The following is a 19,441-nucleotide window of genomic DNA, read 5'->3' as shown; positions in this document are numbered from 1 at the left end:
GCTGAGAGGGTATGAATGCAAGGAAGATCCCGAAAAGGTGTGGAAGCAGAATCCTTACTAATAGAAAAAGGCGGGGATTGTTAGAAAAGAAGGGGTCTTCTACTTCCCCAACAAATAGTGAAGAAGCCAGCCCCCTTCCCCGTGGGAGCTGATCCACCACGATTTGCTTAACGACCAACCATCTAATAAGGGAGCTGGGACTAAATACTAGCTAACCACAGAATCAGACTTGAAGGAGAGAGTTCAAGAATTGAGGGGTTAGCAAAAGGACACTTAAAGCAACAGCCACTAGGAACAAAGTGTACTTGCTTAATGAACCATATTAATATTAGCTGACAGACCCTGCATAAAATTATCCCTCTATTTTCTGTACATGTGATGCATGAAGCGGGGTGTAACATGATAAGGAGTAGTATGTAGTGGGAGTGTAAGGAAGAATGTAACCCAGAAGGATTGGGACCAATCCCAATCTGGAAGGGAGGGACCCTAATCAATTAACCTACATAAACTGGCTCTGCTTCTGTATCGGCGCACTCACACTTGTGCGTCTTAGCTCGTGGTGCCCACTTCTTGCGAAAACTGTAATAAAACTTTCCTTCTTTCCCTCCTGTGTAAGATTTTTGCTTTTGGACTTTTCCAACAGATGTAAATAGTTTAACCTTAATGCAGAAGCCTTTGTTTCTTGTTTACCTTTTTATGCTTCTCTTGAGGAGTCTCTTATTTGGAGATTTAATTTTCTCTTTAGCTCTGGTCTTTTCATCGGGAATGATTGAAAGTCCCCTATTTAATTGAGTATCTATCTTTTCACTTGAAAGATTATGCTCAATTTTGCTGGGTACTTGATTCTTGGTTGTAATTCAAACTCCTTTGCCTCCTGGAATATCATATTCTAAGCCTTTGATCCTTTAATGTAGAAGCTGCTAAGTCCTGTGTAATTCTTCATCTTCTGTTAATCCGGCCAATTTGTACTTTTATAAATATTCATCTGTTTCACTGAAATTATAAAATTTATTGGCATACAGTTGGGCAAAATAGCTCAATTATTGTTCTGATTTCCTCTATTGGTGGTAAATTCACCCATTTCATTTTTGATGCTGGCAATTTGGTTTTCTTCTTTCTTTTTTTAAATCAAATTAACCAAAGGTTTTTCTATTTTATTGTTTTTTTTTTCACAAAACCAGCTCTTAGTTTTATTTATTAGTTCAATATATTTTTTAAAATTTCAATTTTATTAATCTCGTCTTTGTTTTTCAGAATTTCAAATTTGGTATTTAATTGGGGATTTTTAATTTGTTCTTTTTCTAGCTTTTTTAGATGCATGCCCAATTCATTTATCTCTTCTTTCTCTATTTTATTCATGTAAGCATTTAGAGATATAAAATTTCCCCTAAGAACCGCTTTGGCTGCACCCCATAAGTTTTGGTATGTTGTCTCATTATTGGCATTCCCTTGGACGAAGTTATTAATTGTTTCTAGGATTTGTTGTTTGACCCACTCATTCTTTAGGATTAGATTATTTAGTTTCCAACTAATTTTTAGTCTGTCTTTTTTAATGCTTTGTTTTACTTTAAATAATTTATTTTTAGTTTTAGTTTACAACATTCAGTTCCTTAAGTTTTTGAGTTTCAAATTTTCTCCCCCTTTTTCTCCTCTCCCCTTCCCACCCAAGACAGCATGCAGTCCAATATAGGTTCTACATATACCTTCATGCTAGACGTATTTTCACAATATCAAGTTGTAAAGAAGAATTATAACCAATGGAATGAACCACGAGAAAGAAGAAACAAAACAGAAGCAAAAAAAAAAAAGAAGAGCAAATAGTTTGCTTCAATCTGCATTCAAACTCTAATTCTTTCTCTGGATGTGAATTGCTTTTTCCATCATGAGTCTTTTGCAGCTGTCTTAGAATCTTGCATTGCTGAGAAGAGTCAAGTCTATCAAAGGTAGTCATCACAGATACAATGGTCTATATATGTGTATAATGTTCTCCTGGTTCTGCTCCCCTCACTCAGCATCAGTTCATATAAGTCTTTCCAGGTTATTATAAAGTCTGTCTGCTCCTCATTTATTATAACACAATAGTATCCTATTACATTCATATACCACAACTTGTTTAACCATTTGATGGGTATCACCTTGATTCCTAGTTCTTGGCTAACCACAAAAAGAGCTGCTATAAATGTTTTTGTACATATGTGTCCTTTTCCCACTTGTATGATTTCTTTGGGATACAACCCTAAAAGTGGTATTGCTGGGTATGCACATTTTTATAGACCATTGGGCAAAGTTCCAAATTGCTCTCCAGAAAGGTTGGATCAGTTCACAACTCCTCCAACAGTGCATTTGTGTTACAATTTTCCCACATCCTCTCCAGCATTTATGATTTTCCTGTTTTGTCATGTTAGCCAGTCTGACAGGTGAGATGTGGCATCTAAGAGTTGTTTTGATTTGCATTTCTCTAATTAATAGTGATTTAGAGCATTTTTTCATATGACTATAGAGATCTATAATTTCTTCCTCTGAAAACTGCCTGTTAATATCCTTTCACCATTTATCATTCCTATAAATTTGACTCAGTTCTCTGTATATTTTAGAAATGAGGCCTTTACCAGAGACACTGGTTATAAAAATTCTTTCCCAATTTTCTGCTTCCCTCCTAATCTTGGTTGCACTGGCTTTGTTTGTACAAAAACTTTTCAATTTAATGTAATGAAAATTATCCATTTTGCATTTCATAACACTCTCTATCTCTTGTTTGGTCATAAATTCTTCCATTCTCCATAAATCTGATAGGTAAACTATTCCTTGCTCTCCCAGATTGCTTATAGTATCTGCCTTTGGTATATGTTGTGAGATATTGGTCTATGCCCAGTTTCTGCCATACTATTTTCCAGTTTCCCCAGCAGTTTTTGTCAAATAGTGACTTTTTATTCCAGAAGCTGGATAGTCTACCTTTCCATGGCCCTTTATTACATGTAATTTTTATTGCATCCTGACCTGAAAATGATGCATTAATATTTCTGCCTTTCTGCATTGGATTGTGGGGTTTTATGCCCTAATGAACAGTCAATTTTTGTGTAGGTGCCATGTACCACTGAGAAAAAGGTATATTCCTTTCTCTCCCCATTCAGTTTTCTTCAGAGATCAACCATATCTAACTTTTCTAAAATTTTATTTTCTTAACTTTTCTTTATTTTGTGATTAGATCAGTCTAGTTTTGAGAGGGGGGAGGTTGAGGTCCCCCACCAGTATAGTTTCATTGTCTGTTTCTTCCTGTAACTCCCTTAACTTCTCCTCTAAGAATTTGGATACTATACCATTTGATGCATATATGTTTAGTAATGACATTACTTCATTGTCTATGGTCCCTTTTAGCAAGATGTAGTTTCCTCCTTATCTGTTTTAATTAGATCTGTTTTTGCTTTTGCTTTGTCTGATATCAAGATCACTACCCCCTTTTTTTTACTTCAGTTGAAACATAATATATTCTGCTCCAGCCTTTTACCTTTACTCTGTATGTATTCCTCTCCTTCAAATGTATTTCTTGTAAACAACATATTGTAAACAACATGATCCACTGTGCTGTCCACTTCTGTTTTATGGGAGAGTTCATCCCATTCACATTCACAGTTATGATTACTATCTCTGGCTTTCTCTCCATCCTATTTTCCCCCATGTTTATGCTTTTCTCTCTCCTTTCTCCATTTCCCTCTTCATTAGAGTTTTGCTCTTCTCCAACTTCTCCCTCAGTCTGCCCTCCCTTCTATCAGTGCCCCCCTTCTTTCCTTTTTCCCTTAGTACTTCTTCCCTCCCATCCATCCACTGCTTCCCTTTTCTTTCTCCTTTCCCCTCCTACTTACTACAGAGCAAGTTAGATTTCTACACCTAACTGATTATGTTATTCCCTTTTTCAGTCAAATCTAATGAGAGTAAGGTACAATGTTCACCCCTCTCCCTTCTTTCCCTCTACTATAGTAGGTCTTTTGAGCCTCTTCATGTGATGTAATTTACCATTATCTGCCTTCTCCTTTCCTCTTCTCCCAGAACAATCCATTTTCACCACTTAGATTTTTTTTATCATCACATCAAAGTCAACTTATATCCATACCCTCTGCCTATGTATACCCCTTTTAAATGACAATAACAATATAGTTCTCAAGAGTTACAGGTATGATCTTCCCTTATAGCGATATACACAGTTTGACATTATTAATAACATTTTTCTTTTGTTTTACCTTTTTATACCTCCCTTAAGTCATGTATTTGAAGATCAGATTTTCTATTGAGCTCTGGTCTTTTCATCAGGAAGGTTTGGAAGTTCCCTATTTCATTGAATGTCCCTCTCCTCCCCTGAAAGATTATACTTGATTTTGCTGGGTAGTAGATCCTTGGTTGTAATCCAAGCTCCTTTGCCTTATGGAATATCATATTCCAAGTCCTCTGGTATTTTAATGTTGAAGCTGTAATGTCCTGTGTAATCCTGACTGTGGTTCCGTGATATTTAAATTGTTTCTTGCAGGCTGCTTGCATTATTTTCTCTTTGACCTGGTAATTTTGAAATTTGGTTACAGTATTCCTTGGTTTTTTTCCATTTGAGATCTCCAATTGGTGGATTCTTTTCATGATTATTTTACCTTCTGGTTCTAGGAACTCAGGGAAGTTTTCCTTCATGATTTCTTGGAAGATGCTTTCAAGGCTCTTTTTTTGATGATGGTTTTCAGGTAGACCAATAATTTTTAAATTGTCTCTCCTGGATCTATTTTCCAGGTCAGTTGTTTTACTAATGAGGTTTTTTATGTTTTCTTCTATTTCTTCATTTTTTGTTTCTGTTTGATTGATTCTGATATCTCATAGAATCATTAGCTTCCACTTGCCCAATTCTAATTTTTAACAAATTGTTTTTTTCTGTTAGATTTTGGTACCTCCTTTTCCATTTGACCCATTTTACTTTTTAAGTTCTTCTCTTTAGTGAGTCTCTGTGTCTCCTTTTCCATTTGGCCAATTCTACTTTTTGAGAAGTTGTTTTCTTCAGTGTACTTTTTTTCCATTTGGCCAATTGTATTTTTTAAGGACTTGTTTTCTACAGTCAATGTTTGTCCTTTCTTTTCCAAGCTATTGATTGTCTCTTGCATATCTCTCATTTCTTTTCCCAATTTTTCTTCTACCTCTCTTATTTGACTTGTAAAATCCTTCTTGTGCTCCTCCAAGAAGGCTTTTTATGATTGAGATCAGTTCATATTCCCGTTTGAGGTTTCAGATTTGAGTATATTGACAATGTTGTACTATATTGAATTTGTGTTTTGATCTCCTCTCCCCATAGTAAGAATCTATGATCATTATCTGTTTCTGTTTTGTGCTCATCATGTTTGCTCATTTCTTGGATTTTAAAGTTGAGCTCTTCTGCTCGAGCAAAGGGGACATTGACCCAAACTTCTTGTGCTGCGGGGCAGGTTGTTTGATCATCTGGCTTTGTGTGCTGGGGCTGGCAGCTAGAGGCTGTAGGGTTCTGGCATCCTACTTGGTGTAGGGCTGGGGTCAGCAGCACTGAAGCTCTCGGGGTGGGGAGGGGTAGGGGTGTGGGGTCTGGACCCAGGAGGGTGCCTGCTTATCTGGACTGCTTGGGAGTACCAGAAGGTTTGGCTGCTGAAGGAAGCCTGTCTGTTGGCACACGTGGTGGTTTTCCAAGCTGGAGTCTACCAGTTCCCCTGTCTATGCCAAGACACTTGGGGGGTCCTGGTATTGGCACTGGCCTGCTCCACCACCCTGGAGCTCAGGATCTCCCCCTCGTTGCCAAGGTGGGGCTTACTGCTGGCTTGCTGGGATGCCTCCTCTTCTGTACTGCTTCTCTTCCGCCAGAGCGAGAGGGACATTTCCCATTAATCTCCCAAGCTTTCCTGGGCTCTAAGACTGCTGCACCTGTCTTTCTGCTGGCTCAATTATTCCAGGATTTTTCCTTGGGTGATATTTTCTGTGTTTTTAGAGGTCCATAAGGGAGAGTGCAAGTGGCTTACTTCTCACCCTGACATCTTGGCTCCTGGAAATTGTCCATTTTTTCTATCTATTGTATGACTGTGCTTTTTATGTAAGAATTGGGTTCTGCTCCTTCACTGTCCCAAGTTTCTTGTGCTGGGGCTTAGGGCCTTGCTGTTGCCCTTAACTGGGCCTTAGAGTCTCCCCTCCCATCTCAGTGAGAGATAACTTTTCTGCTGGATTGGTAAACTGCATTCCTGCTCTTAAAGTGATTCTGAGGCTTTTTTCAAATGTTGTTTTTAGGGGGATTCAGGAGGGCTTTAGGGAGTTCCTTCCTCACTCTGCCATCTTGTCACTGGAATTCCTTTAATAGTTGTTTTTACATACAGTTGTGAAAAAAGAATTTTTTTTAAGGAGAGGAAGGTGACTACTTTAGTGATGAAGAGGTCATGCTGATTCGTCAAAAGACCTGAGAATGTTTAGCCTGTAGGAGAAGACTTAGGTCCACATGATTGCTACGTTTCACTATTTCATTTTCATTGTTTTATTTCAGCAAGTATAAAAAGATTAGGAATACTACCGCTTGAGCTCAGAAGGCAAATGTAGGAACCATGGGTGCAGGTTGTAAAATTTATTTTGTTGGAACCACTAAAAACAGTAAACATTAATTAAGCATCCTGTTATGTGCCAGGCAGTGTGTTGAATTCGAGGATACAAAGGAAGGCAAAAATAGCCCTGCTCTCAAGGAGCTTACAGTCTAATGGGAAAGGAATTCTTAAGTACCTGCTCTGTACCAGACCCTGTACTGTGTTTCACATAAATGAATGAAAAAATCCATACTGTGAAGTACTTTTCATTCAGACTTCATACTAGTCAGAGCTATGCCTGGGTAACCCAAATATTTTTTGTTTCAGGAATCAGTGACATTCAAAGATGTGGCTGTGGAATTCACCTGGGAGGAGTGGCTACATTTAAACCCTTCTCAGCAAAAGTTGTACAGGGATGTGATGCTGGAGAACTATAGGAACTTGGTCTCTTTGGGTAAGAATAGCTACCCCTTTGGAGTCTTGATATATACCATAGGGACTTTCAAGATTTTAGCAGTCATTCTTACAAAAGGAAGATATTCCTAATCCCTTTTTAGCCTAGAGACAGAACACTTGTGCTACCTGTTTCCAGAGAGAAATGTCTTTGCTTAGTAGGAATGGAAACTGACTGCTTCATTTATTATTGTTCTAAACCCTCTGTGTTGCTTCTAATCAACATTTTCTGTTTAATCCCGGTGGAGGCATCATCATATACAAAGTGTTCTGATTGTCTATTCAGGGAGTGTGAAATGAACTATTTTTTGGAAGTCCTATGCTATAACCCATTACTGAATAATATAGACTATCCTATCATTTGTAGTTCTTGAGTTCTTCCTAGGATGTCTATTTTTTCCCTAAAAAGAGCTTAAGCTAGTTTTGGATTCTTTTATTAAATTTGATGGATGTTTTATTTGCTGTCAGTTCTCCTTCCCACCTCACCACCTAAAAAAAAATCCTACTTCTCCCTCAACCAGCCTCTTGAACACTCCCTGGTAAAAACAAAACAAAACAAAACAAAAATCATAAAACAGTTCCAGATAATATCATCTAACATAGTCAGTGCCCTTGATGATATAAGATACATTCTGCACCTTATTTCCACACTTCTGTACTGAGAGTAGGGTGAGTATTTAAGTCATTTGTTTTAAGCTATAATTCTTAAATTACTGTCTCTAGTACTTTTTCCTTTTCAATGAACAGGATTTGCAGTTTCCAAACCAGATGTGATCTACCATTTGGAAAGAAAGGAAGCATTTTGGATTCCAGAGACAGATATCCCAAGAAGCTGCTGTTCAGGTGATTATGTAAAAACCAAGCAGATGAGTCGTAAACTATTCTTCTGTTGGTCATTTTAAGTCAAAGTTTTTATAAAATGTTTATCTAATGAGATATTTCACATTTCCTTCTATTGTTTCATGCTTTTGGTTTTGTTTGATCATTTCTTGATATCTCCTAAAGTCATTATCTTGCACTTGCCCAGTTCTAATTTGTAAGGAATTATTTTCTTCAGTGAGCTTTTGTACCTCCTTTTCCACTTGGCCATTTCGACTTTTTAAGGAGTTCTTTTCTTCAGTGATTATTTTGTGCCTTTTTTTCCATTTGACCAATTATGCTTTTCAAGACACTTCTCCTCATTGGATTATTGTATTTCTATTACCATTTGGCCTGTTCTGCTTCTTAGGGTGTTGTTTTCTTCAGTTTTTTTTTTTGTGCTTCCTTTTACCAAGCTGTTGACTCTTGTTTCATGATTTTCTTGCATCTCTCTAATATCTCTTCCCAATTTTTCCTGTTCTTTAAAATTCTTTTTGAGTTCTTCCATGGCCTGAGACTAATTTATATTTTACTTTGAGGCTTTGTGTGTAGGAGTTTTTAGTTTGTTATTTTCTCAGTTTTTCTTTTTAAATGTCTTTTTTATATATTTTAGAGCTTTATTATTTAATATTTTAGTTTTCAACATTGATTTCCACAAGATTTTGAGTTACAAATTTTCTCCCCATTTCTACCCTCCCCCCCACTCCAACATGGCTTATATTCTGATTGCCCCATTCCCCAGTAAGCCCTCCCTGCTGTCATCCCACTCCACCCCCTTATCTCCTTTCTCCTTATTTTCTTGTGGGGCAAAATAGATTTCTATGCCCCAATGCCCCTTATTTCCCAGTTGCATGCAAAAACAACTATTTTTTTGAACTTCTGCTTTTAAAACTTTGAGTTCCAAATTCTCTCCCCTCTTCCCTTCCCACCCACCCTCCCTAGGAAGGCAAGTAATTCAACATAGGCCACACATTTATCATTATGCAAAACACTTCCACAATAATCATGTTGTGAAAGACTATATTTCCCTCCATCCTGTCCTGTCGCCCTTTATTCAATTTTCTCCCATGACCCTGTCCCTTTTCAAAAGTGTTTTATTTTGATTACCTCCTCCCCCTGTCTGCCCTCCCTTCTATCATCCCCCCTTTTTATCTCCTTCCCCCTACTTTCCTGTGGGGTAAGATACCCAATTGAGTGTGTGTGTTATTGCCTCCTCAAGTCAAATATGATGAGAACAAGATTCACTCATTCCCCTTCACCTGCCCCATTCTTCCCTTCCAACAGAACTGCTTTTTATTGCCACTTTTATGTGAGATAATTTACACCATCCTATCTCTCCCCTTTTCCCTCTCTCAATATATTCCTCTCTCACCCCTTAATTTTATTTTATTAATTTAGATATTATCCCTTCATATTCAACTCATCCTGTGCCCTCTGTCTATATTCCCTTCAACTACCCTAATACTGAGAAAGGTCTCCTGATTTACACACATCATCTTTCCATGTAGGAATGCAAGCATAACAGTTCAACTTTAGTAAGTCCTGTATTAATTCTCTTTCTTGTTTACCTTTTCATGCTTCTCTTGATTCTTGTATTTGAAAGTCAAATTTTCTATTCAGCTCTGGTCTTTTCATCAAAAAAGCTCGAAAGTCCTCTATTTTATTGAAAATCCATATTTTGTCTTGGAGCATTATACTCAGTTTTGCTGGGTAGGTGATTCTTGGTTTTAATCCTAGCTCCATTGACCTCCAGAATATCATATTCCAAGCCCTTCCATCCCTTAATGTAGAAGCTGCTAGATCTTGTGTTATCCTGATTGTGTTTCTACAATACTCAAATTGTTTCTTTCTAGCTGTTTGCAGTATTTTCTCCTTGACCTGGAAACTCTGGAATTTGGTGACGATATTCCTAGGGATTTTCTTTTGGGGATCTTTTTCAAGAGCCGATTGGTGGATTCTTTCCGTTTCTATTTTACGCTCTGGTTCTACGATGTTAGGGCAGTTTTCTTTGATAATTTCTTGAAAGATGATGTCTAGGCCCTTTTTTTGATCATGGCTTTCAGGTAGTGCAATAGTTTTTAAATTATCTTTCATGGATCTATTCTCCAGGTCAGTGGTTTTTCCAGTGAGATATTTCACATTGTCTTCCATTTTTTCATTCCTTTGGTTCTATTTTATAATATCTTGATTTCTCATAAAGTCACTATCTTCCACTTGCTCCAATCTAATTTTTAAGGTAGTATTTTCTTCAGTGGTCTTTTGGACCTCCTTTTCCATTTGGCTAATTCTGCCTTTCAGGGCATTCTTCTCCTCATTGGCTTTTTGGAGCTCTTTTGCCATTTGTGTTAGTCTATTCTTTAAGTTGTTATTTTTTTCAGTATTTTTTTGGGTCTCCTTTAGCAAGTTGTTGACTTGTTTTTCTTGCATCACTGTCATTTCTCTTCCCAATTTTTCCTCTACTTCTCTTACTTGCTTTTCTAAATCTTTTTTTGAGCTCTTCCATGGCCTGAGACCAATTCATATTTTTCTTGGAGGCTTTTGATGTAGGCTGACTTTGTTGACTTATTCTTAGCTGTATGTTTGACCTTCTCTGTCACCAAAAAAAAAGATTCTAAAGTCCGAGTTTGAGTCTGAGTCCATTTTTGCTGCCTGTTCATGTTCCCAGCCAACTACTTGACCCTTGAGCTTTTTGTCAGGTTATGACTGCTTGTAGAGTAGAGAGTACTTTGTCCCAAACTTTAGGGGCTGTGCTGCTGTTTTCAGAGGTAGTTCTACTCCACTGTCAGCACAAGCTCTGCTACAGAAGCACTGCTCCTCCCCCAAGAATCACCAACCAGGACTGCAATTCAGATCCAAGCAGGGCACAGCAAGAGAACCTGCCTCTGTGCTAGCAAAGCACTCGTTGCACTCCTGCTCTGATGGGCTGCTTGATTCTTGCCACCATGTGGGCCAGGGAGTCCGGAAGCAGCTGACGCTAGAGCTCTGGAAGCAGCTGCGGGATCTTCCTGCTCCTTCTGCCACTACCACACGCCACCACCACCACCCCCGGGGCTGGGGCCAGACCACTCTCTAACCCAATCCAGTGGTTTTTCCACTAACCTGCTCCATGGTCTTTGGCGTTTGTGGGTTGAGAAGTCTGGTAACTTCCACCACTCAATGATTCATGGCCCTCAGGCCTGCTCCTCCCAACTCCTGGTCTGGTTGGTCCTGGTGTGGGCTGTGCTTTGCTCCCAGCACTATGCGATAGACCCTTCCCAGCGACCATCCAGGATGTCCTATGCTGGAGACCTGCTTCCCTCTGCTATTTCGTGGGTTCTGCAGCACTAGAATTTGTTCAGAGCCATGTTTTACAGATGTTTTTGGGAGAGAGCTTAAGCAAGTCCCTGCTTTCCAGCCGCCATCTTGGCTCCACCCCCTCAGTGTATCTTTTCATCTTCCTTGTCACCGTAGTAACTTTCTGTAGTCATAATTTTTTCTTTTGTTTGCTCATTTTCCAGCCTATTTCTTGACTTTTAACTGTGCTAAAGTGGGGCTCTTTTTGCACAGTAGAAGCTTCACTGTCCCAAGCTTCTGTGGTTTTGTATAGCTGTTTTCAGAGATACTTCTAGGGACTTACAAGTTTTCAATTCTTCCATGGCGGTATGATCTAAGGAGAGGTGTATTCATTACTTTCTTGTCCTGTCATGTGAGGGACCACAAGCACTCTTTTCTGCCTGGAACTATGACAAGGGTCCCTGTTCCACTGTGGCCACAAGCTCTGGTGTGCTAGTGTTCCACCTGGCCCTAGGATTTCCACCCGGGATTGTGACCTGGATCCAGATATCAGCAATGCAACAGAGTCCTTCCCCTCATGCCAGCAAAGAGACCCTCATAATCTCTTTCTGACTATTTTTCTGATCCCCTTGTCATCTGTTGGCTGAGAGCTGCAGAGGCAGCAGTTACTGCTGCTGATTCAGTTGCTCCCAAGCCCCACTGCTGGTTTTCTGGGGCCAGTCTGTGCTGGCCTGTGCTTCATTCTCACACTGGTGCAACAGACCTTTCCTACCAATCTTCTGAGTTGTCTTGGGATGGATAATTGTTTCATTCCCTCATTTTATGGGTTCTGCTGCTCCAGAATTTGTTTTGAGGCATTATTTAAAGTTGTTCAGAGGGTTTTGGAGGAGAACCCAGGGGAGTCCCTTCCTTTTCTCCATGATCTTGGCTCTATCCCCCAAGTTCTTCCAAAATGTTGAATAAGGTAGGCTTTATTAAAGTTGGTCCTACTGAAAAGCACTGAGACTTTTTTTTAAAGAAGTTACTTTTTATGCATCTCTGCTCAGATGTACTTCTTCTCTCAAAGAAAGTTGTTTCCTCAATACAGCATAAGTATTCTCTTATGTTCTTTGAAGATCATCTCCTCTCTTCTCTTCTCTTCTCTTTTCTCTTCTCTTCTCTTCTCTTCTCTTCTCTTCTCTTCTCTTCTCTTCTCTTCTCTAGGCATTCTTCTGCCTCACTTCCATCAATTCACTCTCCCTTTTAAAATAAGCACATTACTTAAAATATTAGCAATATGCCTTTTTTTCTGAGTCACCTTCTGATATTTTCTTCTGTTTTTGTGATTATGTTCCTTTGTTGCTGTTACTTTTTAAAGCATTTAATCATAACCCAATTCCCCTTCATTCATTCTGCCATTTTACATATCATCCTGTTTTTCTTTATGCTCTGACTTTATTTTCATAAAGGCACAGTGATAGATTCATATGAAACAATTTGTTTAGCCATAGCCCTAAAACTGAACCAATAGGTTTTCAGTATTGTGCTATTTTACAAACAGCTGCTGTAAATATTTTTGAGAGAGATCTGTGTTTGCTTTCAGTAAAATTTTAAGGAGGTAAACTTAGTAGTGAGATCATTGGGTAAATGTATATGAGCAGTTTTGTAGCACTGCAACAGCAGCTGAACAAGTACCTATTTCAGCATAACTACCAAAATTTCATATCATTTTTTAGTATCTTTGTTAATCTGATCACCAAATTGTTTCATTTTGACTTCTTTGCCTGAGTTTGAATAATATTTCAGGTAACTATTAATAATTTCTCTAATGAAAAATACCTGTATGTCTTGATCATTTTCATTGGAATTGAATTGTACTCTTACAAATTTTTGTTAGTTCCTTACAAAGTAGATATGTTGGATTTTTAGCAGAAATCAATGGCAGCAATTTTCTGACATGACTCCCTTTTTCCTCATATTTCTTCTTTATTCTGCTTACTTGATGGCTCTTCTTTCTCTTCTCCTCACTCTGAATTGGTTGATTCTCCTTATTCTTTCTGTTCATTGTTTTCCCTTCCTATTTTCACTTCAGATGGTAAGGATGTATTTGCAAGCTCTTGATGTTCTTTATTTTTTGTGGATAGCCTTTCATTTCCTTATTCCACTCTAATGTGATCTGTTTACAGCAGAGTAAGGGCTTATTCATCCCTCCAGGTAATTTCATGATAAGTCATGGTATTTATATATGCTAAGTATGAGTCATAATATTTTCAAACAAAATGAACTGTGATCCTTACTGAAAGACCAGGGATACTAGCCCTTTCAGATGGGAAGGCTAGAGAATTGTTCTAAAATCTTTGAGTTACTTAAAATCCTTGGGAAAGGGAAAAAAGGCGGTGTTAATCAGCTCTTTGTTCTTCCTTTCAGAAAGCAAAGAATTTACTGGAGAAAAACCTTATGAATTTAATGAATGTGGCAAATCTTTCATCCTGGACACACAACTTACTCAGCATCAGAGAATTTATACTGGAGTGATTCCTTATAAATGTGGGGAATGTGGGAAGGACTTCCGTTACATATCACAGTTTATTGAACATCAAAGAATTCATACTGGAGAAAAACCTTATGAATGTAGTGAATGTGGAAAGGCCTTCAGACAGAGGATACAACTTACTCATCACCAGAGAATTCATACTGGTGAGAAGCCTTATGAATGTAGTGAATGTGGAAAAGCCTTCAGACAGAAAATACAACTTACTCATCACCAGAGAATTCATACCGGAGAGAAGCCTTATAAATGTGATGAATGTGGAAAGGCCTTCAGAGTAAAGAAACAATTTATTCAACATCAGCGAATACATACTGGAGAGAAGCCTTATACATGTACTCATTGTGGTGAGGCCTTCAGACTGTGGGAACTCCTTACTCAGCATCAGAAAACTCATAATGGAGAAAAACCATTTGTATGTAATGAATGTGGGAAAGGTTTCTGTTGGAATTCAGATTTCATGCAACACCAGAGGATTCATACTGGAGAGAAACCTTATGAATGCAACAAATGTGGGAAGGCCTTCAGACTGAAGACACAGCTTACTCAGCATCAGAGAATTCATACTGGAGAAAAGCCATATAAATGTGATGAATGTGGGAAGGCTTTCAGAGTGGGGGCACAATTTATTCAACATCAGAGAATACATACTGGAGAGAAACCTTATAAATGTAATGAATGTAAGAAGGCTTTCAGACTGAGGGAACAACTTATTCTGCATAAGAAAATTCATCCTGGAGAAAAACCATTTGTATGTAATGAATGTGGGAAAGGCTTCTTTTGGAATTCAGATTTCACACGACATCAGAGTATTCATACTGGAGAGAAACCTTATGAATGTAATGAATGTGGGAAGGCCTTTAGACTGAAGATACACCTTACTCGGCATCAGAGAATTCATACTGGAGAGAAGCCTTATAAATGTGATGAATGTGGGAAGGCCTTCAGTAGCAATCCATCACTGAAAGCACATAAGAAAATTCATGGAGAAATGCCTTATGAGTGTAAGGATTGTGGGAAGGGCTTCCACTACCACTCATATTGTATTCAACATCAGAAAATTCATACTGGAGAGAAACCTTATAAATGTAATGAATGTGGGAAAGCCTTCCGCCTTACTGTACAACTTACTCGACATAAAAGAATTCATACTGGAGAGAAACCTTATGGATGTAATGAATGTGGGAGTGCATTCAGACAGAGAATATAGCTTACTGTGCATCAAAGAATTCATATTGGAGAAAAGCCTTTTAAATGTGATCAATGTGGGAAGGCCTTCAGAAAAGGAAAACAATTTATTCAACATCATAGAATACATACTGGAGAGAAACCTTATGAATGTAGTCATTGTGGGGAAGCATTCAGACTGAGGGAACAGCTTATTCGGCATCTGAAAATTCATCCCGGAGAAAAACCGTTTGCATGTAATGAATGTGGAAAAGGCTTCTTTTGGAATTCAGATTTCATGCGACATCAGAGTATTCATACTGGAGAGAAACCTTATGAATGTAATGAATGTGGGAAGTCCTTCAGACTGAAGGCAGAGCTTTCTCAGCATCAGAGAATTCATACTGGAGAGAAGCCTTTTAAATGTGATGAATGTGGGAAGACCTTCAATAGCAATCCTTCACTTAGTGCACATAAGAAAATTCATACTGGAGAGATGCCTTATGAATGTAAGGAGTGTGGGAAGGCCTTCCACTACAAGTCAGAATGTAATCGACATCAGAGAATTCATACTGGAGAGAAACCTTATAAATGTAATGAATGTGGGAAAGCTTTCCGCCTTACTGCACAACTTACTCAACATAAAAGAATTCATACTGGAGAGAAACCTTATGAATGTAATGAATGTGGGAAGGCATTCAGATGGAGAACAAAACTTACTGTGCATCAGAAAATTCACACTGGAGAGAAGCCTTATAAATGTGATGAATGTGGGATGGCCTTCACAACGCAGAGACAATTTATTCAACACCAGAGAATACATACTGGAGAGAAGCCTTATCATTGTGGGGAGGCCTTCAGACTGAGGCCACAGCTTACTCAGCATTAGAGAATTCATACTGGAGAGAAGCCTTATAAATGTAATTATTGTGGAGAGGACTTTAAAATGAGGGAACATCTTGCTCAGCACCAGAGAATTCATACTGGAGAGAAGCCTTATAAATGTGATGAATGTGGAAAGGCTTTCAGAGTAGGAAAACAATTTATTCAACATCGGAGAATATATACTGGAGAGAAGCTTTATAAATGTAATCATTGTGGGGAGGTTTTCAGACTGAGGCCACAACTTACTCAGCATCAAAGAATTCATACTGGAGAGAAGCCTTATAAATGTGATGAATGTGGGAAAGCCTTTAGAGTAGGAAAAGAATTTATTTGACATCAGGGAATACATACTGGAGAGAAGCTTTATAAATGTAATTATTGTGAGAAGACTTTCAGATTGAGACATCAGCTTTCTCAGCATCAGAGAATTCATACTGGAGAAAAACCATTTGTATGTAATGAATGTGGGAAAGGCTTCTTTTGGAATTCAGATTTCATCCAACATCAGAGTGTTAATACTGGAGAAAAGCCTTAAAAATAATGATGAATGTGGGAAGGCTTTCAGACAGAAGTCAGAGCTTCCATGGCATCAGAGTATTCATACTGGAGAGAAGCCTTGTGAATGTAATGAATGTGGGAAGGCTTTCAGACTGAGGGCACAGCTTACTGAGCACCAGAGAATTCATTCTGGAGAAAAACATTTTGAATATAATATGTGTTGAAAGACCTTCTGCATGAGTTCAGAAGTTACTCTGTATCAGAGGATTCATATGAGAGAAAATTTGAATATAACAAATGTGGGAAGGCTTTCGAGAGTAAGACCCAACTTAGTGTGCATCAGAGAATTCCTACTGGAGGGATTCCTTATGAATGTAAATTGTGTGGGAATACCTTTCACTACAGCTCAGAATTTATTCAATTGTCAAAGAATCATTATTGGTAAGAAAACTTTTAAATGTAATATATTTGGAAAAGCTTCACCTGCACTCAGAACTTACTTGACATCTGCGAGTTCATACTGCTAAGAAATGTTGTGAATGTGGGAATGTCTTCAGTCATACTACAGAACTTACTTGACATAAGAGAATTCCTACTGGAGAAAAACTTTATGAAAGCAATTAACGTGGGAATGTCTTCAGATTGTGGGCACACCTTACTATGCATCAGAGAAATTATACTAAAGAGAACTATTATTATGCATTTAGTGAATATGGGAAGGCTTTCAAACTGAAACACTGGGCTCAGCCAAAATGGTGGAATGAAATCAGCATTTTTTTTTTTTGCCAAATTCTCTTAACACACCCCTTCCATAACACCTTTAAAAAATGCAACAAACTGAATTCTGAATGAGAAAGTGGAAGAAAAGTCACAGTGACTCATTTCCAGTAGGAACGTAGGAAGTCAAGAGAGGTATCTAGGCAGTGAAGTGGGGACTGGCCATGAGTGTAACCCATAGGGTGTAAGCCCGGCAGTGCTGAGCAGCCTGTTGCCCAGAGAAGGTAAGGGAATGAACATTTGGTCAAAAAGATTCCAGGGGACCCCTGTGCTAGCACTAGGTACAGGATCAGGTGTCATTTGGCAGCTTCATCACCTATTTACCCACTTTTGAGTTGTTAGTTCCAGTATATAGAGGAGTAGTTATAGTGGCAAGGGAGCAGATAACCTTATCTGGTTAAGGTAAGGTACTAGCTTGTAGACCCAGAGGACAGTAACCTGACTTCTCCTTGGATCACACTGCCTTAAAAACAACAAAAATTTACAAGTGCTAGACTTAACCTCAAAAAGCAGTAGGACATAAAAATCAGAAGACCATGTTGGAAAGATGCCCTCAGAGGTGATCAGAACCCAACACTAACAAAAAGTCCAACCTCGAAGAAACAGGCTAGAAAAATGAGCAAATGTAGCAGCAATTTAGATTTGAAGATCTTTCCCACCCATTAATGGGCCATGTAACCTGCTTATGTCACAAGAAGCCTAAGATACATGTGGTGGGAGGAGCTTCCTGCCAGGAAAAGGAAGTTATGTCACAGGAAATGCAGAGAGAGAGAGAGAGAGAGGGAGAGAGAGAGGGAGAGAGAGAGAGAGAGAGACAGAGAAGAGAAAGCAGTTGTGGCTGCTAATGGCCACCCTCATGATTGTTAGAACTGAACAGGCTGACTTAGCTGTACTGTGAGGTTGTTTTGGGGAAGATCCCAGCAGTGGGTCAGAGAGGAATGTTTTAGGTTCCTTGCTGTTATGATGAAGTAAATTCACTGGCTGTGGGAGCTGAGCTTTTGGTTATAGGATATGGTTCTCTGGTGTCTGAATAAATAGTTTACTTCTACCTTCTATGTGAAGAGTCTCATATACTTTGCAATACAGAACTACATAGGCATCTTGACAATTATCATCTACATTGTTATTATTGCCTTACTGTTACGTTTGGTGACTAGGAGGATGGGGTCACAAGGTATAAGATGTCTGTTTAGAGGTAGAAGGACTTTAGAAAAGAAATGGTTATCCCAGGATGGGAGGATGTAACTTATTGCTCCCTACCAAGGGAATAGAAGGCACTGGTCTCTGTGAGGACTGGAAGCAGAAGCTACACAGTGGAGGACCTAGAGATTTGGAGCGATGTCTCAGAGAGGTTACTGTTGAGCCAGGAATGGGAATCCCAAGAGCGATCTCTAGATGAGGCTGGATTTTACTCACAGCCTATCATATTGTATGTGAACACAGAGACAGACTATTAGGAGAGAGAGCTCAGGCTCAGACAGTTACTGAAACATCTGAAAATACTTTTCCTATAGCACAGCAAGATGGAGAAGCTCAGGTGGTAGAACAGCAGGAAGCTAACAGCCTTGTTGTAAATTCAGCTGGAAGGCAGAGGGAGCCAAGGAGGTCAAGTGTGCACCTCAGTTCAGCTGAGGTCAAGCCTAGCAGGCTGTCTGGTTACCATGGTAACAGGGGCAGAGAATCTAGACAGGAGGATACAATGTCAGAACCTCAGGTACAAGGTGATACTTTGTTGCATGGTACATCTCACAGAGAGAGTGAGATATTGTTACACTCTCAAATAGAAAAGCGCCCCATATGGTGAAGGATACAGGAAACAAGATCATCATCCTCAGTTTAGGGAGATTTTAGAAGATTTTATGCAGCAGGAAATCACAGATATCTTGAGTAGGTTCACCTGGAGAATGGGAGAATTGTTAATATCTTGGGTGGTGAGAATCAGATACTGTTACCTTAATAGAAAGGATCCAGAAATATGATGGGACTTGGTACACAGTTATTGATTTGGCCAATGCTTTTTCTTATCATCCCAATAGACTCCAACAATGGGACCGGTTTGCTTTCACATGGCAGGGCCAACAATATACTTTTACCCAGTTGCCCCAAGGATATCTGCACAGCCCAACTATTTGTCATAGGATTGTGGCTGAACATTTGGATGAATTAAAGTTACCTGGTGTATAGCTGACCCACTACATAGATGATGTTTTGATACAGGGAGAAAATGTAAAAGAAGCGGAGAAGAGTTTGATACTTTTAATTGAGCATATGAAAAGCAAAGGATGGGGTTTGGGGTATACAATGGAATAAAGGACTGCGAGAAATTCTCCTACAAGCTCGACAGAAGATTCAAGATTTTCCTATCCCCACCAATAAGAAAGAGGCACAAAAGTTTATAGGACTATTTGGATCTCGGAGGCATCACATTCCACATCTTGGACAAATT

General features: G+C 38.9%; 1 pseudogene; it reads left to right on the top strand.

The window, feature by feature from the left end:
• The first annotated feature begins 12,093 nt into the window (after window positions 1-12,093).
• Window positions 12,094-16,054, top strand: LOC118842742 (annotated as a pseudogene).
• Window positions 16,055-19,441: the final 3,387 nt, after the last annotated feature.

Source organism: Trichosurus vulpecula, chromosome 3 (assembly GCF_011100635.1).
Source record: "Trichosurus vulpecula isolate mTriVul1 chromosome 3, mTriVul1.pri, whole genome shotgun sequence".
In the NCBI taxonomy this organism is placed as follows: Eukaryota; Metazoa; Chordata; class Mammalia; order Diprotodontia; family Phalangeridae; genus Trichosurus; species Trichosurus vulpecula.
This window is presented reverse-complemented; position numbering and strand designations above follow the sequence as displayed.